Here is a 26,590-nt window from a genome sequence, read left to right on the forward strand (position 1 = left end):
GACAGTTCCTTCCAGGCACCTCTTTTTAAAGCAATATAAGCTGTAAATAATTTTCTGCCAAGGTATATGCAAGCAGGAACCTGTGCAGCAGGCTAAGTATTATCTTATTGCATGTATACAATGGGCGATATTAAAATCAGGTGAGAATACTGGCCATAAAATTTCCATTTTCTTTCAGTAATGTACTATGGAGAGCTCTACCTGTTTTCATTCTTGTTGCCTAGCTGTCAATACTTAACAAAAAAGGCAGAGGGATTTTAAAAATGTAAGTTAGATCTTTCATTCCAAACTCTCCAATAGCTCCACATTTGGTTCACAGTTAAACTCCAAAGTCCTTAACAATGGTTTATAAGTCTCTACATAATCTGGTTCCACACTGCTTCTCTGACTTTCTGCTTCTCCCTACAGTCCACTAGCCACTTTGTCCTTGCTCTGATTACATGCCAAATATGCTCCTCCCTGAGCACGTTTTCACTGGCTGAGCCTTCTTCCTGCTTTCTGTCTATCCAGTATCCACATGACCCACTTCCTTACTTTCCACATGTCTTTGCTCAAATGTCACTTTCTCAGTGAGGCTTCTCCTGTCCATCTTATTTCAAATTGTTACTATTATTTGCCTCTAATGTAGCATTTCTGATTCCCCTTATCCTGCTCTACATTTTTCTGCCACAAAATATAATATTCTAATTTAATCTAATTTACATATTGCTAACTTATTTCTCTCCCTCACCATAAGAACATAAATTCCATGACACCAAGGATTTTTATCTATTTTTTTCATAACACATCCCAAGTACAAGTGACAAAGCTAGCATTTGATAATATGTAAGAAGTAGATTACAGCAAGTGTTTTTATGAAAAGAGAAGTCATCTTGCATTATTTTTCTTTATGTTTTTTTAGTTAAGATTTATAGAGCAATGTATTACTAAATTGTCTTTAATTCTAAAAGAAAGAGGAATTTAAGAAGAATCTAGACTGCAAGATTTATTCATTATTTGTTTAACGGGTATTTAGTGATTTAAATGTGCCAGGTTACAATATGGGTGGTGATACAAAGGTGAACACTTGCACTTCTTCCATATTATCAAAGAAAGTAATTAGACAGGTAATTACAACAAAATATGGTAGGGCTATGATACAATTCTACTCTGTTTTTAAAGTGCCCACTTTGCTTTTTAGCTCTTAGCTTAGTAATAGAAAAGCAAATATAGCATCACCTTATTCCAGTGCATTTGCATTATAAATAGTAAGATATGTATACAAGTGTAACTCCATTAGTGTTAATGACAGCAAGGAGTATACACCCTCTTCAAAGCATCATCATGCTTTAAGAGTGTTGTGTGAGCTGCAGTTCTTTGGGGATAGCTATTCATTATAATGCTTTATTATGTACCACCTTATAAGGACTCTACTATTTTAATTACAAGATCATTTCACTAAAAATAGATTTTTAATGCTAAATATATATTATTAATGGGCCATAGTAATCTCATCTTTTAAAAATATTTTGGGAAGGTTGCAGATCTCTTCAAATGATTAGACCCAATTGGGTTTTCCTTGCCCAGGGGGTATATGACTCAATGCTGACTCCACTGCTGGGCAGCAGGGTGAGCTCATTTCTTTTGTACCAAAATTGAAAGCTGACTACCTCTTGGTTCAAGAGTCCTCTACTGCTCATCAGACATTATATTATCTTGCCAAGCACCACAGGAGAGTTATCGTGGGGATATTGCTGATTACTAGGCTGTACTTAGAGCTGATAAATATGAAGATGTGTAGAATATTAAATGACTTTATTAGCAATCAACATATTAAGCCATTAGTTTCATCTGTAACGATAAAAAACAGCAAAAGTTAATCTAATTTTTTTAAACCAATCTGATACTTTTTAACCCTCTTTTTATTTTTTAAATAGTTTCTACATTGGATGACAGGTACCTAGCATTATATGAAATTACCAAAGCACTATTTTTCTACTGTTATTCTCTTTTGAATAAATGAATATCAGTAATTTAAAATGAAAGTAATTTTGTAAGCTAAGTAGAAAGAGTTGGAGGCATTTCAACATTTTTCAGTTCAGTAAAATTGACAATGCAGTATACAAACAAATGTAAATGTTAAAGTTGACTATTTTATTCAAACTTAAGTGAAAATGATAAAAGTAGGAATCACTCTCTAATCCATTATTAAAAATTTGGATAAAATAAAGCAAAATTAAGGTGTCCATTTCCCATAGTTTTCCTGAAACCCATTTGAATAACCTTATCATTGATATTTTTGAAAGTAATTAGACAGGTAATTACAACAAAATATGGTAGGGCTTATTGTCTTATTCACTGTAATGCAAAAATTATATATTTGCATATATATCTTGAGCTATCAAATTTATTGTTTTGTTTTAAATGATTAAATGCCTTGAATATATTAGAGTGGGCTTTGTCATTTTACTTTTAGTAACAATGGTAATATGAAAATTCACCAAATACAAGTAAAATTCAAACCATTGCATTCAGAGAGACTAGTGTTTAGAGGATATTGATAGGGAATTTAGAAAATATGAGGAAAAAATAGAAACCAAACTTGAACCTCAGATTCATGTTATGTATTTTCATTTAAACAGAAATTGAATTAAAAATTTGGCACATTAGCTACTTAACTTTGAATATCAGTCCGCTGAACATTAACTTATAATCAACCAATGAATATATACTGATACTCAATGCTATCCTTATATGTGACTTTTATTGCCAATATCCTGGTCCACCTGCACTCACGGCAACACACTATCTTCACAACAATCCCTTTGGTAAGAGGTTAAAATAAAATTTTCACTCTGAACAGCTGTCTTATATTTTCCTAATTTCCTCTTAGACATGCTGCCTGTACTGTCTTTTTCTATAAATTGAGACCTTAGTTCCCTAATCTATCAAACTCCACTTCTATTTTGGCCTTAAATTTCATACCCAACCTGTTAGCACTTTATGTCTTTTCTTATTAATATTCTCCATTCCTGTATCCTGCTATCCTTTTGTCTTATTCACCAAGTACACTCCTGATACACAAAAGGGTTTACACTGCACCCTCTCTATCACTCCACCTGGCCTGTCAAATGCTACTTGTATATAACTAACACAGTTGCTAGACTGGATCCAATTTAAGTCCATGAATTAAAACCTAGAGAGTTTTTCATTCTACCCAGATATCTACTTATACTTTCTGATTCAATCATCTTTCCATTTTCCATATTACCTATTTCAAAACTTCTCAACTCTCTTCAAAACCTCATCCTCCTCTACTTTACTCTTTTCGAAGGGTTGAAATCATTTATTTTAAAGAGAATATTGAAGTTATGTGACAGATTGTGGGAAAAATTGTAATATTTCTGGAATCTCTTGCCTGGCTTTAGTGTATCTCCATATCAACAGGCATTCCTAAGGGGTGGAGAGCAGTAGTTTGTCTCCATATCGGTAAGTAATTACCTGGGCAACTGAGGGTTTATTTGAACCTGAGGTTGTAGGGAGGTCTTGCTTGCTTCTGCTGGAGGAGAGAGATGGCTCTACACTGAGGTTTATAAGCAATAAAGTTTATTTCTCCCTTTGACTGACTTCAGTTTTAGAGATATTTTGCTCCAGGATTTCCTCTCTCCGGAGTTACATCTGGTGGTAGTCAGCAGGACCTCTGAACCTGAAATCTGTCTAAATGGGTGTGACCCTTGGGTGGGCTGCCTCTAGAGATGGTGGGGAAATGCCTGGAACACCTCCTATGGATAGTCGGAGGCCCCAGTAGATGCAGTGGCAGAGGGTGAAGCTTCATCTGGGAGCCCCTATCTGTGGGGTTTCCAATTAGGGAGCTGCTAGTGGGAACTGGTCTAGGGTAAGGTACCTCCTAGATGGGTAGACCCTTCCCCAGAACTGAGGAAGGGTGGAGATACCGGAAGCTGCAGAATTAGCCCTCCATGGGATAGAAGCCCTGACTAGCCATGTAGCAGCTGGCATTGTAGGGTCTATTTTATTGAGATAGTAGAAAGTGTTATCCAGGAGAGAGAGAGGGTTACACAGGAAAGAGAGAGGGCTATCAAGGAGAAAGAGAGGATTATCGAGAGGGTTAGCAAGGAGATAGAGGGACTTAGGTGGATAAGAGACACACTTCAGCATCACTTGGAGGAGTTGGGAAATAACCTATGGGTTCCCATTAAGGAAGAGAGACAGTTATTGAGAAGACAGGTCATGTTCCTGGGAGATTCCCTAGCAGTGACGAAGTGGGAGGGGGCAGGAAAAGCTGTGTTGCAGGAGGCCATGGGGAGGCCTCCTCTGTATTAAAGGCCTGCCCAGCTGTAATTAAGAACATAAAAATGAAACAACCACAGGCTCCTCAGTGGGAGGAGCCACGACCTCCCCAGGTTGTGGAGCACTCCATGATTTGTCCCTATACCTAGGATGAGCTGGTGGACATGAGTGTCTGGTGTAGGCAGAAGTCATTGGAATCTCTGCCTACATGTCTCTTACATCTCTGAGATATGGGGATAGAAAACTGTTACATCAGGTACAGAAATGAGTAGACTGGATTACCTGAGAACTCACCCTTCCCTCCAGCAGTGGTTGCAAAATTCCCATCATCCCTCAGGGAATCAGACTTCTGGAATGGCTGACAGCTGCTATCAGGGTAGTTTGGCTTAATCAGGGTGATTTTTCATATTTACCCACTAGCTGGAAAACATATGTAGAGCTCCAACAGGTACTGTGGGAATTGGTTGTGAAAAGTATCATCTGTAATATGGACACCCCAAGGCCCCAATGAAGAGTTGTTCACTGTAGGAATGAGAAACCTGGTGCTGCACACAGCTCCCAAATCACTCTTTGGGTCCCTGGTAAATACTCTTGCCCTCCACACACAGGGAAACACATAAGTGAGGTTACTCATACTTTAGCAGATCTCAGGAAGGTTGAATCAATAAGGGAACAGAAGGAAGTATGGGCTACAACCGAAAGGAGAAGTGCAAAGGGCCCAGTGAAGGTCTCGAGAATCCAGATGTGGGTTGATTTGATAAAGGCTGGGGTAGTGAAAGAGAAACTTGATGGGCCTCCCAATAGAATATTGTTAGAACTGTTTCACCAATTAAAGCCAGAGCAGCAGTTCCAGCAGCTGAAGACCAAGAATGGAAACCAGAGTCAAGGACTCATGCTTGGCCTGTGTCATTGCAAAATTTCCTGAGTGACAGTACTCAGATTTGCCTGGGCCCACATCTCCATGGAGGATGATTGGGCATTTTGGTTCAACTGAGGGGGGGATCAGGTCCCCAGCTAGGGGAACATGGTGGGGACTGAAGGCCACGTGTAGAATTAGCAATTCATTGGTCCCCTGTGTATGTACAATGTGTCCTGGTGCTGGTGGACATAGGAGCTGAGTGTTCTCTGATTCATGGCAACCCTGAGTGTTTTCCCAGGACGCCTCCCTTCTGTGATAGATAGGTATGGTGGTAAGGCAATTAGGGTGAAGAAAGCCCAAATACCATTGTAGATAGGAAATTTACCCCCAAAGGAGTATATTGTATACATTTCACCCATTCCTGAATATATTTTGGGGTTAGATATCCTGCAGTGGTCTGTAACCACAGGATCAGACTGAAGTACGTGTGGTAAAGACAGTTCTGAGGGGACATGCTAAGCACCCACCTGTAGCTCTGCCTTTACCTCGGCAGGTGACAAATACTAAGCAATATAAATTGCCTGGTTGGGGGGAGTGCAAGGAAATTAGAGAAACTCTACAGGAGTTGGAGAGGGCGGGCATATCATAAAGCCCACTCATGGTCCTTTTAATTCCCTAGTGTGGCCAGTGTAAAAGCCAGATGGCTCCTGGAGTATGACCGTGGACTGCAGGGAATTGAATAAAGTCATACCCCCTTTGCATGCTGCTGTCCCTTCTATAGCCATTCTGGACACACTCAGCAATGAGCTGGGAATGTAATATTACATAGTATACCTTGCTAATGCTTTCTTCTCTATCGACATAGCCCAGGAAAGTGAGAAACAGTTTTCCTTAATGTGGGAAGGCTGGCAGTGGACATCCACTGTTCTGCCACCACCATAGTCCCACCATTTGTCACAGACTTGTAGCCCAGGACATGGTCACATGGAAGAAACCAGAAATGGTCTGGCTGTATCACTGCATTGATGATATTATGCTCACATCTGATTCTCTTTCAGATTTAGAAGGGGCAGTTCCTAGACTGCTACAAAATCCACAGGGGAAAGGATGGGCTATGAACAGATCCAAGGTTCAGGGACCTGGTTTGTCTGTAAAATTCTTGGATGTTGTCTGTTCAGGTAAAACTAAAGTTATTCCTGAAGCAGTCATAGACAAGGTCTAGGCTTTTCCCACCCCAACCACTGTGACAGTCTTACAAGAGTTTTTGAGTCTTTGGGATACTGGAAAGTGTTTATCCTGCACTTGGCACAAATTTTTAAGGCCTTATACTGGTTGGGACAAAAGGGAATCAGGTGGGACTGGGATGAGACATGTGCAGCTGCATTTACTGCTGCCAAGAGGGCAGTCAAGGCCATACAGGCTTTGAGTGTAATGGACTCATCAAGGCCCTGTGAACTAGATGTTCATGTAACTGAAGGTGATTATGGATGGGGTCTTTGGCAACTGCTTGAATGGACACACCAATATATTGGATTCTGGTCACAACTATGGAAAGGTCTGGTACACCTTGGTAGAGAAACAACTGGGGGCTCTGTAACACACTTTGCTGGCTGTGGAGACCATTGCCAGAATAGCTCCAACCAAGGTAAAAACCACCTATCCCATTATGGGGTTGGTGTGAGGCTGGACCCAAAGTTCACAGAATGGTGTGACACAGATGCCTACAGTGGCCCAATGGGGCACATATTTACAGCAGCGCAGCGCCCTTTCTACTAGCCACATACGCGGAGCACTCCAATGCTTACTGGGGCCAGTGACCAATACCATCAGAAAGGAGAAAGAACTTGCTTTTGAGCCATTGGTACCTGAGAGTCCTTATCAGGAGGGAAAAGCCCCTATATCTGAAGATGCTTGGTACACCCACTGCTCCAGTCACGGGCAGCCCCCAAAGTGGAGGGCTTTGAATTTCAATCCTAAGTCTGAGATACTGTGCATGGAGGATGTGGAGGGGAAGAGTAGCCAATGGGCTGAGTTGCAGGCAGTATGGCTTGTGAGCACCCATGAGCCTTCCCCCATAATTGTCTGCACTGACAGCTGGGCCACCTATTAGGGCTTCACCCTGTGGCTACAGACATAGTACCATGCCAACTGGATGGTTGATCACCAGACCCTTTGGGGGCAAGTGTGGTAACAAGACCTATGGGCCTCTGGTCAGACTAAGACTGTTACCATATATCATGTGATTGGCCATTTGCCTTTGGCATCCCCAGAAAATGATGAAGCAGACACATTGGCCCAGGTGCACTGGCTAGAAGGAAAACCTGCCTCTGATGTGGCCCAATGGCTATATCAGTGTTTCTTGCACATGGGGCAAAAGACAATGTGGGCTATTGCCCTTCAGTGGTGCCTGCCATTGACCTTTGAAGAAGTCAGCAGAGCCCAGAGTGAGTGCCTTGTGTGCTCTAAGAGGGACTTACACTGAGTCCTAAAGTAACATGGGACAATAATAAGGGGGTTGATACAACTTGTCAGGTGGAAGATAGACTATATTGGGCCTCTGCCAATATCAGAAGGATATGGCATGATTTGTGTGGACATGGCTACTGGACTATTGGTTGCTTTTCCTTCATGTCATGCAGATCAGAAAACCATCAAGAGGAGCCCAGAGCATCTCTCCGCAGCCTATGGCTGGCCACAGGTGATTGAGAGTAATCAAGGCACCCTCTTTACTGGATATGTGTTACAAGGATGGGTGCAGCAATTAAGAATAAAGTGGAAGTCTCATGTACTATACAACCCTAACAGAGCGAGCATGATGGAGAGGTACAACGTTTTGTTTCAGGAGCCCTAACAAACCAATACATGGTGTAAGAATATACATGCAGATTAACGGAATGGAACAGGGAATCCAGAAATAGACCCATACACCTACAGCAATTGATTTTTTGATAATGATGCCAAAATATTTAACTGTATTATTTCAATAGACAATGCTATAATAACTGGATATTCCTATTGAAAAATACCCTCAATACTTACTTTACCCCATATATTTTTTTAAAAAATCCTCTCATAATCTCCATACACCCAAACTTAGGAACTAAAACTATAGAATTTCTAGAAAAAAATGAGAAACATATAAAAACATTTTTAAACCTTATTTTAAACCTATTTTTTATTTAAATATAAAAATATTTAAAAATATTTTAAACCTAAGAATTCTTAGGACCTAAAAAGTAAAAATCATAAAAGATAAAAGTATATAAGTAAATTCATTTTCATAAGCCCTATCTCAAAAATGAAAAGATAGGTCCCAAATTGAAAGAATATATTGACAAGCACACATCTGACTGGTAACTAGTGACATTTGCAATAGGGGCAGTTTTTGAATTGATACTTCATAAAGGAAGACATACAAATAACCATAAATACATGAGAAGAACTCTAGACATCAGAAAAATGTGAATTAAAACCTGACACTTCTATATATCCAGTAGAATTCAAAGTCTACTAAATTATTTTGTTGTCCAAACAGTTCTCTACTCAAGTCTTTCACATGGTCTCAAAGGTTTCAAGTAAGCACTGCTGAAGAGAATCAAAATTCAGCTTCACAGAAGGGAATAACAAGAACTAGTGAAGGAATCAAGCTCTATCAGTTATGATGAGGTTCAAGACAAACTCAAATCCCTGCAAGTATTTGGAGTAAGAAGTAGAAAGTATGAGACCAGAAAGGAGGCCAATACGTTGGACTACACATTGACTGTGTTAGACTGATACCTAAAGAATTATCAGGAACTCAGAAGTTCTTGTGAATTTTCTTAGATTATATTTACTTTTGAGGGAAGCTATATTATTTGAACTGGTTCATTATGTGAATATGTTTAAGCCACCAAACGATAGGCAAGCATTATGAGCAATAATGAAAGACAAGGGCAAGAGAGTGTGTATAAACGAGAGGCCAGGCAGGCTCCATCAATATCATACTATATTTGACATATTACTCCATAATGTAAATATATGACATGGGTAGCTGAAACTTGCTTGTTTTTTATGTAAACTGTCGGACTGTAGAACTTTACCTGTAACTAGGGAACAAGCTTGAACTAGATTTCAGAGGATGAGTAGAAGTTAGATAGGTAAATTCAATTAGGATAAAGTGTTGTAGGACATGCTGTTTCACAAGGGAAAATGAAAAAATAAGACATAGAAATTGTACTATATCTCTTCTGTATTCTATCAAAGCAACTCTGTTTTTATATATTACATAATGGTTCACAAATCTAGGTAAGATTTTATTCTGACCTAGAGGATAATTATTTTTTTCTTTATTATTTTTTTGAAAGCTACTCTGAGTGCATACAAGAATATAAACTAATTAGAAACAATAATAATAATAAATTATTAAAAACAGATTAGAAATTTGACCAAACCTAAGACTTTCATTATTTGTGACTACTTTAAAGTTACTTTGATAAATCACATTTTTAATTAGTTCAAGATAATAGAGTCCCTAATATTATCTATAAGATGCAAACACCAAGATCATTTGAAATTGTTTTGGATGGTCAAGTATTTTCATTAATCTTCCTACAAAGTTGAATGTGGATACATTGGGTCTGTATCAGTTAAGATCTCTATCATTGCCTAGTATCAGAATATTTAGCTAACAATAACCTGGTAAGAAGGTCATCAGTTTCCCAACTGAGTCTGAAGATTGATGTCACTGTGGAACTCTTTCGGTAGCTTCACTGTCATCAGTGTTCCATTTCTACTCTGCTGTTCTGCTTGGTTGGATACTTTTTCTAAGATCTATTATCTCCAGGTAAAATGCTTGCAAAATAGGCATATATTGTCACATATGCCTCTTTTCCTGCCATGTTATTGTTGAGGACATTTTCACTGGACACAGTGAGGTCCACACACACATGAACATATGCACACACATATAGGGAAATGTGGATCAAATTAAGAGGGAGAAAATCGCTCTGGAGTCTTACACCCACTGTTCTAATGTATAATTATAGCACTCAGCTAAACTCTAGCACCCTAACCTTGACACAAAATTTCAAGGAATTTTTGAAATTCTCTTACAGGAGAGGCTTGAAGGGATTCATTCCTAGCTTCTATCAGGATGAAAGAGAGGTATTTTTTACACTGATATCCAATAGTTCTATTGAGATATAATTAAATCCATACCATTCACCCATTTAAAGTATGCAAATCAGTGTTTTTTAGCCCCTTCAACAGTGTTATACAGCCATTACCAAAATCAATTTTAGAACATTTTCATCACCCTAAAAGCTTCTAGTACTCATCAGCAGTCACATTTCCTCATAAGTCCTTCTTAAACTTATACAAGCACTAATCTACTTTTTCTAGCTATAGATTTGCCTTTTTGGAAATTGTAATAAGTAGAATCATATAATATATAATCTTTTCTGACTGACTTCTTTCACTTAGCATAATATTTTCAAGGGTCATCCATGCCATCCATATATGAATATTTCATTCATTCTTATCACCCAGTTATATTCCATTGTGTGGGTATACCACATTTTATTTATCCATATATCATTTGGATTATGTCTACTTTTAGGCTAAATGGTAATGCTGTTATGAATATATGGGTTCTAGTTTTGTGTGAATATGTTTTTATTTTTCCTAAGTATGTATCTATGAGTGGAACTACTGGGGCATATGGTAGTTTTGTTGAGCTTTTTGAAGATCAGACTGTTTTCCAAAGAAACTATTTTACAATCCTACCATCAATGTATGAGAGTTCTGATTTCTTGATATTCTCACCAACATTTGTTATTATCTGTCTTTTTGATAATAGATATTCTGGTAAATATGAAGTTATATTACTGTGGTTTTGATTTCCATTTCCTGATGTTAAATATCTTTTCATGTATTTATTGGCCATATGTATATAATTTTTGGAGAAATGTATATTCAGATCCTTTGAGCATTTTTCAATTGTTCTTCTTTTCTAAGTTCTAAGAGTTCTTACTGGTTTTTATTTTATCTACAAGTCCTTTATCAGGTAATTCAGATAATATGATTTGTAGATGTTTTCTTCCAATGGGTGGTATTACACTTTACTGATAGCATCACTTGCAATATAACATATTTTAATTTTGACAAAGTCTAATTTATCTTGTTTCCTTTCATTAATTGTACTTTTGTTGTCATATCTAAGACTTTGCCTGATCCAAGATCATTATATACTTCTTTCTAAGAATTTCATAGTTTTTGTTCTTACATATTGTCCTATTATCCATTTTGAACTAATCTGTGTTTATGGTGTGAGGAAGGCAGCCAGATTTATTGTTTTTCTTTGTCCTAGAACCTAGCACCACTGTTGAAAAGTTAATTTTTCCCCATTGAATTTTCTTGGAATCCTTTTCAAAAGTCTAAAATTAACTGACTATAAATGTATGGACTTATTCCTAGATTCTCAATTCTATTCCCTTTATCTCTGTTTATCTTCATGCTAATATGACACTATCACTGTAGCTTTATAGTTAGATTTCAAAGTGGAAGTATGAGTCCTCCAATTTTATTCTTCATCAATATTATTTTGGCTATTCTGGATCCCTTATATTTTTATATGAATATGAGATCAGCTACTTAACTTCTGGGAGAATATAACAACTAGGGTTTTGGCACATATTGCATTTGAATAAATTTGCTGAGCATTGCCATATTTATAGTAACTATTCTGATCCACAAACATTGGCTCTCCTCCATTTTTAATTAGTTTTTAGTTTCCTTCAATGATGTTTCATTGTACTGAAGGGTAAATTTACATTTCTTTTGTCACATTATTCCTAGGTATTTTATTTAATAGTATAAAAGGGTAAATTATTTTTTATTTTTACATTAAGAATGTTCACTGCTTATGTACAGAAATAACATATATTGTATATCCTTCAACCTTGCTAGGTTAGTTTATTGGTTCTTGTAGTTTTTAGTGAATTCCATTTTCTATATATAAGATTACATTATCTGCAAAGATTGTTTAAGTTATTCTTTCCTAGGGTTAAACTTATCTTTAGCCTAATAGTGAGCTGTGGGTTAAAGAAGGGTTAGGGTGTAGGCTTAAAGTTAGTATTAGGAGGAGGACTAGGTGTAGGTGGAAGATATGGGTATGTTTCAGCTTAAGGTTAGGGTTTAATGTTAGGATTAGGGCTAGAATTAGGTTTTAGGTTAGGTTAGGTGTAGGTGAAGATGAAGTGATGGGTTAGGTGCAGGGTTATGCACAGGGTTAGGGAATGTGTTAGTTTTATGGTTAAGTTTAGGATGAAGTTATAGTTAGGGTTACAGTTAGAAATTGGGCTTAGCATGATAGCATTAGGGCTGGTTTAGGGTTACTGTTATGAGTGAGTGAGGGTGGGGGTTTGAGGTTAGTCTTAGAACAGGGTTAGTGTTAAGATTAGCATAAGTTGTAGGGTAAAAATATGGTTACAATTAGAGTTATGTTTAGGATTCAGTGTTAGTGTTGGGGTTAGATTTAGATTTGGGGTTAAAGTAAAGTGCAAGTGAAGGTGAGTTTAAGGGGTTAGGGTGACTGGGCAGGGTTAAGATAGGTTTAGGTTTAAGTGTATGGTGAGGATATGACTAAGGTTAGAGTTAGGTTTTGGGTTCAGTGTTAGGGCTAGAGTTAGGTTTAGTGTTCAGGTTACAGTAAAGTGTGAGTGAAGGTGATGTGAGGGTGAGTGGTGAGCATGAGTGGCCAGTTTAAGGGTTAGGGTTAGGTTTAAGGTTAAGCATAGGGTGAGGATATGATTAATGTTAGACTTAGGGAAAGGGTTTAATGCTAGGGATAGGGATAGGTTTAGGTTTCGGGTTACCATTAAGTGTGGGTGAAGATGAGAGTGATGGTGAGGGTGGAGGTGTCTCGGTAGGGTTAGGGTGCATGTTAGGTATTGGATGAGAACATGATTATGGTTACAGTTAGGTTGTGGGTTTAATGTTAAGTTAAGGGTTTGGTTTAGGTTTAGGGTTATGGTTATGTGTGGGTGAAGGTGAGGGCTGGGTTGAGGAGTTAGGCATAACATTAAGAGTAGGGTTAGGTTTTGTTTTGGGTGTAGGGGGAGGATACAGCTACTGTTAGAGTTTGGGTTAGGGTTATGGCATGATTTAGGGTTGAGGTTAGAAAGAGAAGCACAGTCACAAGGAGCAAAACAGTGCAATTCACCAGGCTTCTACCCAGTCCTGTAGTAACAGAGATTTAGTCCCTGGGAATCATTTCCTTTCTGTTGATAGCAATGTCCCTCAAGGAAATCATGTGAGTCAAGATGGGACTAACCAGAGATCCATGCACCTAAGGAGTAGATCTAAGGGAGTAAATGATTCTGCAGCAGGACTTTAGCATATGCAAACAGGGCTTGAACAAAAATACATGGTTGTTTCTTTTGATTACTAAAAGTCTGGGTCAAGGATTCCAGTGTAGGAAAGTCCACCACCCTCCACATCCCCTGCTCTTCTATGAGAACAGCTGTCTCCTACTTAATCCTAAATATCTTTGGCCTTGTATCAAGCCAAATATGTCTGACCTTGAGAAACGTGAAAATGTTGTACCCATGGGAAAGGAGCTAGATAAGGGCCTTGAATGCCAGACACCTGGCCATGAAGGGGAGAAACATGGATGTCTTAAACACTTACGTAACCATGAATTAGCAATATTTCAGTATAAGAAGTATAGCTTTATGTGGAATGAAGCGGCCTCTTTTGAGCAACCTCCATGATGATTCCCACTGCCTTCTTTGCTCTTCACATTACCCCAAAACCTCAAACACAACAGCCAGACCCTGACACTTGGTGCTGTGAGAAGAATGAGGTAGGTGGTCATGAGAGCACTGTTCCTTCAGCTTCACTGGACATGGAAGGGTGGGTGGAGGAGATGTTGCCCACAGCCTCTATTTGGTACCCAGTGGCAGCATACTTGACTGCTTGGGTGTTGCCAGAAGATTGGCAGTCTATACATGTGACCCCTGAGGCTATACAGATGGCATTGAAGATGCTAGAGTCCCTAGTCCCTCCAACCCACCAGGAATCAGCTGGGCAAGTTGTGTGGATGCTCCCGACAGTGATCCACCATGTCACTTGTGAAACTGCAGAGTTGCAGCAGTGAGTGCAGAGTTTCTAACGGAAGGAGGAAGACTTGGAGCAATGGTTTGTGGCCACCCAACTCATGTTATGGGGGTCAGTGAGTACTGCCCTGTCATCATGGGTGGAAAACCCCTAGTGCAGCACAGCACCATCAGTTTTGTATGCTTGCCCTATGGTGCATCAACCCGTGGGGATACAAGAACCCATAGATGCAGCTGGGCAGCCAGGTGGCCCCCAGATAGCTGCCCGGTAAATGACATACACAACGTATATGGCCATGGAATTGCAGGATTTGGCCAAGTAGTATAAGCAACATTTGGGGGAATCTGTGCCTACCTGGCTGTTGCAGCTGTGGGATGTGGGCTCTGAGAATACTGAAATCTCACCCTCTGGTATGTTACAACTCGCCAGTGTAACAGCCGTGACTTCTATATGGCATATATTGCAGGACATTAGGTGCATAGATCCACACACAGGCAATAAGATCCTGATTAACTGGTAATGGTTGCAGCAAAGGCAGTGTGGGACACCCCAGGGGACATGCCAGAACACGTAACAAAGTGGTGCATGTACCTGGAGTTGGTGCGCGTGCTCTGTGAAATGGGTATGAGGCAGATGATGTATGCTCCCTATAACTGCAGTCCAGATAAAAAGCTGTTAACTTCTCGTATGAAAGATTTTGTTCTAGCCAATGGTCCTGCAGGTAACTTTGGAACTGTCACTGTGTTGCTAGCACCATACACTGACCACCCAATATATAAAGCTGTGTTGGTGTTGGCTTGCTTGAGAGACATGGAAGTAAAGCAACTTCAAATGACAAAAGTGAGAACTACTTTGGTGAAGCAGCACAAGGCAAAGAAAATAAAACAGTCATGGCAAAAACAGCGCTGAGGAAAACTGCAGTAGGACCACTGAAAGTGAGCCACAGACAGGTATGGACTGACCCTTTTGCTGCCAGTTTAGCTCTAGAAAAGCTTGATGGACAGCCCTTAGAGGTATTGATGGGATGATGAAAAAAGTTGCGTCCAGACCAATGCTATCAGCCACTGACCCCAAAGCAGGTGCAGGCGAGTGCTGTGGCAGACCAGGAACTTGTGCCTTACACACTGACTGATTTGCTCCCCAACTAGGGGTGGGGCCAAGGTACCCGGTATACTGGGACACCAGAGGACTGGAGGCCATATGTTGACCTGGACATTCATTGGTTCCCACAGAATGTACAGTGGGTGTTGGTGCTGGTGGATACAGGTGCTGACTCCACCCTCTTTCATGGCAACCCAGATAGATTCCAGGGCCCCTCTGCAGTCATAGAGGGGTATGGTCAACAAACAGTGTATGCAGCGACTGACTCTGACTTTGGGATTTGGACGCTTGTCCCCACATCAGTATGTGGTTTATGTATCTCTGATAGCAGAATACATTCAGCATTGGATGTGCTGCAGGGTCTAACAATGCAAATGACTCTGGGGGAGATTCATTTGTGTGTGTGTGTTGTGAAAACAGTGCTGGGAGGTCATCCTCACCACACCACACACCTTTGGTGTTGCCACAAACCATCTGCATAGTGAACATTAACCAATACTGGCTGCTCTGTGGACAGGAGGAAATTGATCAAACCGTTTTGCGTTTGGAGGAAGTTTAGGCTGACGGTCACCATTAGAGTTAGGTTTAGTGTTACTGTTCCATGTGACTGAAGGGGCATTTTTGGTGTTAGTCTTAGGTCTGTGGTTAGGTTTAAGGTTAGTGATAGTTGTAGGGTCAAAATGAGGTTTAAGATTTGGGGTTCAGTGTTAAGGTTTGGGTTGGTTTTTGTTTCAGGTTATGATAAAGTGTGGGTGAAGGTCAGTGTGAGGGTGAGGGGTATGGTGATAGGGTAGGGTTAGGATTAGGATTAGTTTTAGGATTAAATTTATGGTGAGATATGATTATGGTTACAGGTACGTTTTGGGTTCAGTGTTAGGGTTAAGATTAGGTTTAGGTTCGGGTTACTATAAAATGTGAGTGAGGACTGAGCATAAATTGCCAGGGTTAGGCTTGCGGTTATGTTTACAGTTAAGTGTAGGGTGAGGATATGGTTATAGTTATACTTAGGGTAAGGGTTTAATGTTAGAAATATACTTATGTTTAGGTTTAGGGTTACCATTAGGTGTGGGTGAAGATTGGAGTGATGGTGTGATTGGAGGTGTCTGGGTACCATTGGGGTTTGTATTAGGTGTCACGTGAGAACATGGTTATGCTTAGAGTTTGGTTGTGAGTTTACTGTTAAGGGTTTGGTTTAGTTTTAGGGTTATGGTTATGTGTGGGTGAAGGTGAGGGCAGGGTTAAGGAGTTAAGCATATCAGTAAGGGTAGAGTTAGGTTTTGTTTTGGGTGTAGGGGGAGAATATGGTTACTTTTAGAATTCGGGTTAGGGTTTGGAGTTACTATTACCATGGTGAGGTTTAGGATTAGGGTTAGAAGAAGAACCACAATCACAAACAGCAAAACAGTGCAATTCACCAGGCTTCTAACCAGTCCTGTAGAAGCAGAGATTCAATCCACAGGAATCATTTCCTTTCTGTCGAAACCAATGTCCCTCAAGGAAATCATGTACAAAAAGGTAGCCCTAACCAGAGATTCATGTGCCTAAAGAGAATATCTAAGGGAGTAAATGATGATCTGTGGCAGTGCTTTAGCATATGCAACCAGGCCTTGAACAGGACATGGTGTTTTCTTTTGATTCCTAAATGTCTTGGTCAGGGGTCTGGGTGATAGTCAATAGGGTCCATGGTTTGGGATTCTGGGTTAGGGTTTGGATTCAGGTTTAGGGGTTCAGTTTCGAGTTCAGGGTTAAAGGTCAGGATTAGGGCTGCAGTTTGGGTTAAAGTGTATGTTTTTCTGTTAGGGTTCAGGGCTATTTGTTTTCATGATCAGGCATTTGGATTTTGGGCCCTAATCATTGTTTTCACGATCAGGCTTTTGGTTCTGGGCCCTGATCAAGTGTAAAGATTAAGATTAGTTTTAGGGTTAGGGTTAGGGTTAGGCTTAAGGTGATGTTATAGTTTCAGGTTGAGTTAGGGTGAGAGGTTATTATTAGTTGTAGGATTAAGTTTATCTTTAGCCAAACAGTGACTTGTGGGTGAGAGTAGTGTTAGGGTCTAAGTTTAGAGTTAGAGTTAGGTGTAGTTTGATATGGTTACATCTAAGGTTAGGTTTAGGCTTTAATGTTAGGGTTAGGGCTAGAGTTAGGTTTAGGATTACAGTTTGGTGTGGGTGAAGATTTGAGTGGTGGTGAGGGTGGAGGGTACTGGGTAAGGTTATGTGTAGGGTTAGGTTAAGGATCACATTATAGTTAGGATTATAGTTAGGATTCAGGTTTAGGATGAGGATTTCCATTAGAGTTATGTTTAGGTTTACCATTCTGAGTAAGTGAGGGTGAGGGTGAGGGTGAGAGTTTAATCTTAGGACTGGGTTTAGATTTATGGTTAGTTTAGGTTTAGAGTGAGGATGAGGTTTCATATAGAGTTAGGTTTAGGGTTCAGTGTTTGGTTTGGTGTTAGGTTTAGGTTTCATGTTATGGTAAAGTGTGAGTGAGGGTGAAGATGAGGGTCATGGGTTAGGGTGTCTGGCAGGGTTAGGATTAAGTTTAGTGTTATGTGTTATGTGAGGGTATGGTTAAAGTTAGACTTAGGATAAGGTTTTATTGTTAGGGATAGAGCTAGCTTTAGGATTAGGGTTACCATTAGATGAAGTTAAGATGACAGTGCCAGTGTGGGTGGAGGGGTCTCAGTTGTGTTAGCATTTGTGTGAGGTGTCAGTGAGAACACATTATCATTAGAGTTAGGTTTCAGGTTTAATGTTGAGTTAAGGGTTTGATTTAGGTTTAGGGTTATGGTTATGTGTGGGTGAAATTCAGGGCAAGATTTAAGAATTAGGCATAATGGTAGGGGTAGGGATACATTTTGTTTTGGGTGTATGGGGAGGATATTGTTACTGTTAAAGTTAGGATTAAGGTTTTGTGTTAGGGTTACGGTGATGTTTAGGTTTAGGATTAGAAGAAGAAGCATAAACTCAAGCAGAAGAACAATGCAATTCACCAAGCTTCTACCCAATCCTGTAGGAACAGAGATTCATTCCACAGGAATCATTTCCTTTCTATCAATACTAGTGTCCCTCAAGGGAGCCATTTTATTTCCTAATCTCCCTGATTAAAACAAGTTTGAGTAGGAATAGCGCAATTTTGAACAGAAGTCATGAGAGTATATATTCTTGTCTTACTTCTGATTTTATAAAACAAGTAGAATAGTGATATAAGAAAAGCAGAAATTACATTTAGGGACCTTTCCTTCTCCCTCTTTTCCCTCTTAATCAGAGAGCAATGACATTTCCCTCTATCCTCTGTTGCAAGGCTCAGAGTGGTTAGAAGAGTGTTGATTGTTCTAGCTTACATATAGAATATGTGCATTGTCCCATGCAGCTCCGGTAATGTAAGGACAGTCAGCACTCAAGTGTTATATAGTGACAAAAACAAAACAAACAAACCAAAAGAGCAGATACTACCTCAACTTTCCATTGACATTAATATCTTGAACAAGGACTATTTCCCTCTATATTGTGACTTTTGAAAGAATACACACAAACACATACATATACAGAACAAATAAACATATATGTATAAGGGATTAAATATCATCCATAAAAAATACGTATGTGTGCAAGTACCTTCGACATAAATTTTTTCAGAAAATCTGAGACATAATGAAATAGCAAAAAGAGTACAAGTTTTGCAGTCAACCAGCACTGCTTTGAAATAGTCATTTCTCCAGTTATTACTTTTGGATTACTTCAGAAAATTATCAACAGCTCACATCCTTTAATCATTAGTTTAATTCCTAAATTAGAAAAATATTATGGGAATTGGAAGTAATATAAATAAAATTCCCAGAAGAATGACAGATACAGTACAATGAGTACAAAGAACACAAACCAAAGCAAACAAACAAAAACAAAAATTATGTAATGTACATCTAACTAAATGTATTTTGTGATAATTCTCTGTGGGTAAAATTGTAATTTCAGGGGATCTCTTTTGCAGCCAGGTTACAAGATACATGGGCAGAAATAGATGACTGCTTGTAAGCAATAAATGTGTTTCTCCCACTTTATTTCTCCCTTTAACTAAATATGGCCTCAAAGGGTATTTGCCTCAGGCTGGGAACATATTTTCCCCTGGAGTTACAGTCTCAAATATATTAAGAATGATTGTGGAATTATGATTATTCAAAAGAAAACTTTTTGGATCTGACATGTTGATATTCTCCATAGATCAATAATTCCAGGAATGTCCTATATTTCTATATAATCTACTAAATTATTTTCTCCAACTCATATTTCAAAACTAAGCCCAAATTTCTTGGAAACTTATTGTTATCCAAATAACTTTTTTTTCTATAGCATTATTTTGCCTAACTCAAGATAGAGTATTTATATATGTAAGGGAAAATACAAATAGAAAAAGAAAAAAATACATCTCTATTGAAAATAAGGGAAGAGCATTGACTTTCATCCTCTTCCTTTTCTTAGAGTACTTAATTTAGAAAACTTATAATTGAAAGTTATTTGTTAGTCTCTGAAATGTTTCTAAATGTGTTTAAAAGCTAAAGAAGCCTGTTACCAGCTTTAAGACTCAAGAAGGTTTTTCTAAAACACCTACAAACCATCTCTCTGAAATGTAATCTTCGAGGAAAATAGTGCTTCTATCTCCCAGTTTCTGGGAAATGGTAGGTGCTTAATTTCTATGGGTGCCTAGCTACAAGTTGCAAATCTTACTTCATGCCATAAAGATATGAGAAGTTGGTTTTTCCTTTGTATAAAGCCTATTAGCTAACACTTATTAAATGAGTATAGGATAAACTATGTGTGACAATTGCTATTATTAAGTCCTCTTATTGAGGACTAGTTGTTGTTTATCTTGCAAACATTTATAGAATAGGTTGCATCTGCCAGGCTGTATGAAAGTGTGAAATTCATTTCTGTCTTCATGATTTCTTAGCAGATTATCTATGATATGCATCATAATCTGCTTTATCTAATAAATATATTGATTATATTATAATGTTTATTATATTATTTATATTATTTAACATATTATATTATAAATATAATTTATTATATTTATTATATTTAATATATTCTATATTATTTATAATATATAAATATATTTATTATTAAATCATAATCTGATTAATAATAATACTGTTTTCTTTTTCTTCTATTTTTGTGGAGAAGTTTTCTGTGTTGAGAGATTTGTTTTTAATCATATTTCCTCAACTATTCTGGTGACGAAGAGGAGATACCTGATTCCTGAATTAAATTGATTAGCTGAAGGTCTATGGCCACACAGCAGTCAGGTAAGACCCTGAATTATAAAGTCTCCTTTCTAGTTCTGTGCTCTTTTGAAATACTAGTCAGATCAACCACTCTTTCCCAATTCAACATTTTCATATTGAATAAGCATTGGTAAAGCAGGCTCTAAAATCCCATAAGATCACCATATTGTTGGAAAATAAAGGAGGCCAGGAATGCTGCCTTCAGATCTCTCTTTCAAGGCTTATATCTCTGTCATATTTTGGAATCATTAGGTAATAATCCAGTCTTGCACTTGCCTGAAGATAGTTCTCTTGATTTGGATAAATTAACTAATGTGTTTGCTGAAGATCTTGGATAAGTCTCATGCTAAGCAAATGAATTAATAGTATTTATAGGATGAATATCATCTAAGGAGAAAATTAGAAATGATTTGGGTAGCCAGATGGAATGACTGATAAGAATGACAGAACTCTGAAGAATGAAGAAGAATGAAAGACACTTTCTCTTTCACAGAACTCACCTTTCTTTTCTTTCTTCACTCCCTATTTAAGGATACAGGTTTGCATGCTCTGTAGCCTAGGTCTAAGTCCACTTCATGTCTTAGCCAAGATCCACATCCATGACTATCTTCTCATCCGCATAGCACATAGCTAAGAAAGCAGACATAATAGATATGACCTGGGAATAATTGATAATCTTGATAAAAAACTGTGCCCCCATATAAAGGTAGTTTGGAAAAGGCAAACATACAAGGGGCTCAGCTGATGAATGTCAACATGGGAGGGAAACCCAAGTGCCACATAATTTACATTTTTCTTATATAAAGTAAAATCAGCTCTTCCCATCCCTGCTGCCAGCAAAACTGATGCCTGGACTTTAGGGTATCTGATACCTTTTTTATAGCTGATAATGTTACAGTAGGTAGATAGCCAGACATAAGCAGGGAAAAGAAAGGTGAACTTCAGCCAGTGTTCACATTTGGTTGGATGTTTGCCTATATCCTACAAATTCTGTGTAAGCTATTCCTGTGTGATGTGAAGGGAGAATATAAAAAAACAGACTGGTCAAAACCTGATAGCTCCAACATGGAGAAATTGACCCAAATTTCACCTTCAAATCCACTACCATAGTAAAATCACACCCCTCCATCATTAGCATAGTAAAAATCATATCTTCCCACACCATGACAGTTTTATGGAGATAAAAATACTTAAAAATCCCTCCACCTGATGTCAGGGTGGAGCAAACCTGAAGTTCAGAAAGACTCTCCCTGTGCCTTATGAAATCTAATCTCAGTGAATATTAATCTTGCTCCATATAAGAAAGCTCCATATTGTTCCCTCAGTCTACCCCCTCTGGGTCTGCCAGCATCCCAATTCTTGAAGCACATTCCATCTCCTTTCTTTCAACTCTAAATCTCCAAGTAAATTCTTAATTCTCAGTGACATTTCTGTGTCTGTTCTTGAATTCTTTTTTGCAGTGAGACCAAGCAGCTGTCTCTAGTAACAGTATTACTCATTTAAAGGCTTCCTTTCCCAGTGATTCCAGAAGTTTGCAGAAATACTATGGCAACATGTCATTATTTTAGTGTCCCATGGATGTAGATGTGCACTGGATATTGTATGGAATTGGGTGAATAGCAGACTACTCCTTTGATAGAGCAAGCATATCAGGGTCCAGAAGATAACCACACCAAAGAGTATGGTGGCCCAACAGAAGCTAACTCTGCTAGTTTCCACAACCACAGAAAATCTAAGAGCATTAGAGATCCATGGATAGGGTTGCTAATGGAAATACTTGAAACCTTCTGCTAAAGGTCAGCTAGGAGAAGTTGCAGTGATGTACCCAAAAGAAGGGTGAGTCCCTCAATTGATTTAATCGGTAGTTTTTCAAAACTTTCTCATAAATTATTGGCATTTATCCAAGAGCAGATCAAATTCACCTTTTGACCCTAACTCATTTTTCTTGGTTTTCTTGACAACTATCAAAACCCAAGTTAAGGAAAAGGTGGTAGGAAAGCAAGGAGAGACTTACTCAAATCTTAACAGTAGCTACTTAGTTTGGGTAGAATCTAGAATAAGACAAAGAATAAAAGAGATCAAAGACAGCTGTGTTGGCTGCTCAACTAGAAATCTTTACTGAAGGCAATAATCTCTCAAATTATGAATGATTAAATCATTTACCATGTGTATATTTTCAAGGTTTATTATCTCAGACAAATAATGTATAGACTTTCTAAACATTTAGTGATTTTATTATTTTATCAGAATCTGATACTTGCTTTGCATTGTATTTTACTATAGACTTGCTGGTTATTTAGAGGGCTCTTACTGGCCCAAAGAAAGGTGAAAACAGCAATGGATTTAGAAGTTTGTGATGTCACTATTTTATAGTAACAAAGGAAAGATTGTATGAGTAAACGCAAATCAAAACAGGAAAAAAAATAATTATTCCTGTTGAAAATAGGAGAATATACTTCCATCCTCTCCCTCTGTTTACAGCATTTACTTTAGAAATTTATAATTGAAAGTTTCTTCTCTGCCTTTTTGAAATGTTTGTTAATGTTTTTAAATGTGAAATATGCTTTTTGCTGAGTTTATGGTCCAAGTATGGGAAACATCTCTTTTAAAAGTAATCATCAAAAATTATATTGCCCCTGTCTCCCAGTTCCTCTGGTGGGGGAAGGGGTTGTAGGAGACTTGCTGACAAACTGGCAGTTGTTTTTATATCTAGGGAAAAGAAAGATGAGAATGGGAAGTAGATATACTTTGGAAGGTATATCTTTGTGTATCTTCCAGATTTTGTTCTGAAGGGGAGAAATTTTTGTCATCCCAAATTATGCCATCTTGACATTTGGATTATTTTGAACTAAAGATAATTTAAACCCCGCAGATTCAGAAAAAGCTCTTTATCTCCCCCCATCAACATTGAAAAGGGGTCCTGTACAGAAGAGAGCTATTACCAGAGAGGCCTTTCTATGAAAGAAACAGCACTGCTGTGGGGAAGATGGAACTTTCTGAACAGGATTCCCACCTGGCCTTAACAGCGCCCACTGTTTATATAATAAGAGCCTGTTTGCCCATTTATGGGATGTTTTGGCAATAGAGCCACTGGTCAGTCACGGGAGTTCCATCAAGAGGAGTCTCTTCCCCTCAGTTCCTTGTATGTAATTGGTCAGGCATACACCAGTCACCAGAGACCCACCCACAGAGTTCCTCTCCGTGCTAGTGGCAAGGAAGGAGTAGGGAAGGGGCTTGACGCCAGGGAAAACAGGTGCAAGGAGAGACTGAGACTTACTGTTGTGAGAATGAACTCCCTTAAACCCCCAACTTCTTGCCCTTGTCTTTATTCAGTCTCCAAGAATTCAAAGAGAACTTACCCCGGGTGGAGAACCTCCTTCTCTGAGAGCAACAACTGCATAACAGGTAATCTATTCTCCAAACATCTCCTCTCACCGTCCTGTGAAAGGTCATCCTCTCCTTTGCATCCCAAGTCCCTTACCCCTCTCTGCAGCTCAGCGTGTTATATAAGCTTCAATTACCTGGCTACCTTTTGAGTCTTAATTTTATGGGGCTACCATATGTATGAAATTAAATTTGTTTTTCTCCTGTTAATCTTTTATTATTATTATTATTATTAATTTCATTATTCAACCAGCCAAATAACCTAGAAAGGATGAGGGAAAGTTTTTCCACACATTCAGTTCTATGTATGCATTAGCTATTCAGAAATAGAGAGACCATATTAAATATATTTCAATAGGAAAAAGTCAATAAAAAAGTAACTTCCTGTAGGAATTTGCCCATTATCCTCTGTTGGCTAGGCTGCTAGCCACATTAAAGTAGAGGTTTGCTTTAGGACAGGTCACATGGTAGCAGCTAAATAAAGGATGGTTGAATGAATGAATAGTAGGAGGAAGCTTGTGTTATCAAGTTACCAGTGGCCCTAACATTTTAAGGGAAAACTTTATTTCAATTGCTGTGGACAAGAAATAATAAAACTCACCTCTAATCTATCTGGATAAAAAAAAGAGAGGCAAGTTTTAGAAAGGAGTTAATCTCTGTCTTGCAATCAACAATTTCTTACTCGCATAGGCATGTGAAAAACAACTTTTAAGCAAAACTCCATGTGAAACAAGTCTTTTTAACCACAGTGAAGAAGTTCAATTCCTGCCTATTGGAGTTAATGATTTCATTTCAGTGGCTCTCTTAACACAGACACTATAAAATTAAGCATACTTATGAGGAAAAAAGTTTCAAAAATAAAATAACAGTGATTCAATACACTGTCTCTTTTGAAAGGTATTTGCAGTATACTTGGTATTATGCCTTTCATGATATCTAAAAATAATAAATGAAATAAAAATTCTTTCTAAAAAGCAAAATAATCTCAAATAAGGACTCTTTTTTAGTCATAAAGACTGAAACCACATAATGTTTATTTGATAATATTCATGTGACAGGTTCTTAGAAAATTAAGCACCATATACTTTCCTCTGTTTTTGTGTGCCATACAAAATGTAGGGCATTCTGAAGAAATGGTATAAAGTCAGTGTGAAGGCAGAACAACCTACTTTCTTTCCAATGTAATCTAAATTGAGAAAACTTGCAAAGGGATTAGCTGGATAAAGAAGTCATTCTAGATTTGTTAGGAAATGGCAGTGACCAGAAGGACAATGTATTTTAAAAGTGCCTTGAGGAAAGTTGCTTATTTGTTTCTGCGACTGTCTTTGCTTAATAATTAGCATACAAATGGTCCCAACTAGGATTGGAAGTTAACGTTTCATTAACCTCACTTACAATATCTAAAGGAGGCGCCTACATTTAAATTCAGGGAGAAAATTAGTCTAACTAAGCTCTCCTCAATATAATAATCTTGAAGCAGCCGTAACCACATTGAGCACTCTTCAAGCATCCCAAATTCCATTAAGAAACATGCACACACACACACACACACACATGCACACACACACACACACCAAGAATGAAAAATATTCAATGACACTATTTTCTCAAAGGAAATCTTAAGTGGCATCTTAAGATACTGTCTTCTAGCATTGAACTGTACATTTTATCAAAACATATAGTCATTCTCAGTTATTTCATTTATTTTATTTATTTAATCATATGGCACTTCATCTCATCTTTTATTCATTAATTCACTCATTTTTTTTCATTTAAAAAATCTTTAACAAGTACCTATTTCAGGTAAAACACAATTCTGAACCCAATAGGAGACCCAAAGAAAAATAAGACATGATCCCAGCTTTATGTAACCTGCTGACTAGTAGGGAACATAAGACTATAAATAGGAGCAAATTCAAAAGCACATGATTTTTAAAATGAAGTTCCTAATATGTGACTATCACTATATTAAGCAACTACTTCTATACTGTGATACTATAAAACAGAGCTTAGTAAATGTAAATCCTAGGAGTGGAAATCCCAGGGCAAAATACCTAGTTGAAACTGAAATCAGTCAAAGGGAGAAATAAAGTTTAAAACCCATTTATTGCTTCCAAACATCCATCCAGCATCCCTCTCTCTCTTCTGTTGTGGCAGAAGGGAGCAAATACTCTCCCTAACCTCTCGGGTCCAGATAAGCCCTAGCTTGCCTAGGTAATTAGCTGGATAAAGAAGTCATTCTAGATGAGTTAGGAAATGGCAGTGACCAGAAGGACAATGTATTTTAAAAGTGCCTTGAGGAAAGTTGTTTATTTGTTTCTGATATGGAAATGAACCACTTTTCTCCACCCCTTGGAAACACCTGTTGATATGGAGATGCACTAAAGCCAGGTGAGAGATTCTGGAAATACTGCAATTTAGCCACAGTAAAATACCTCCTGAGTTCAGAGAGATATCTAGCAAGCAAGGTCACTCAAACCATACCACTGTGCTTTGTGTCTCAGCTTGGTCATTACTTCTGCTGTATGTTAGGCAAGCCATCTGATGTCTTACTGACTCATCTTTATCATGTGTAAAAT

Source organism: Manis pentadactyla, chromosome 5, assembly GCF_030020395.1.
Source record: "Manis pentadactyla isolate mManPen7 chromosome 5, mManPen7.hap1, whole genome shotgun sequence".
Taxonomy (NCBI): domain Eukaryota; kingdom Metazoa; phylum Chordata; class Mammalia; order Pholidota; family Manidae; genus Manis; species Manis pentadactyla.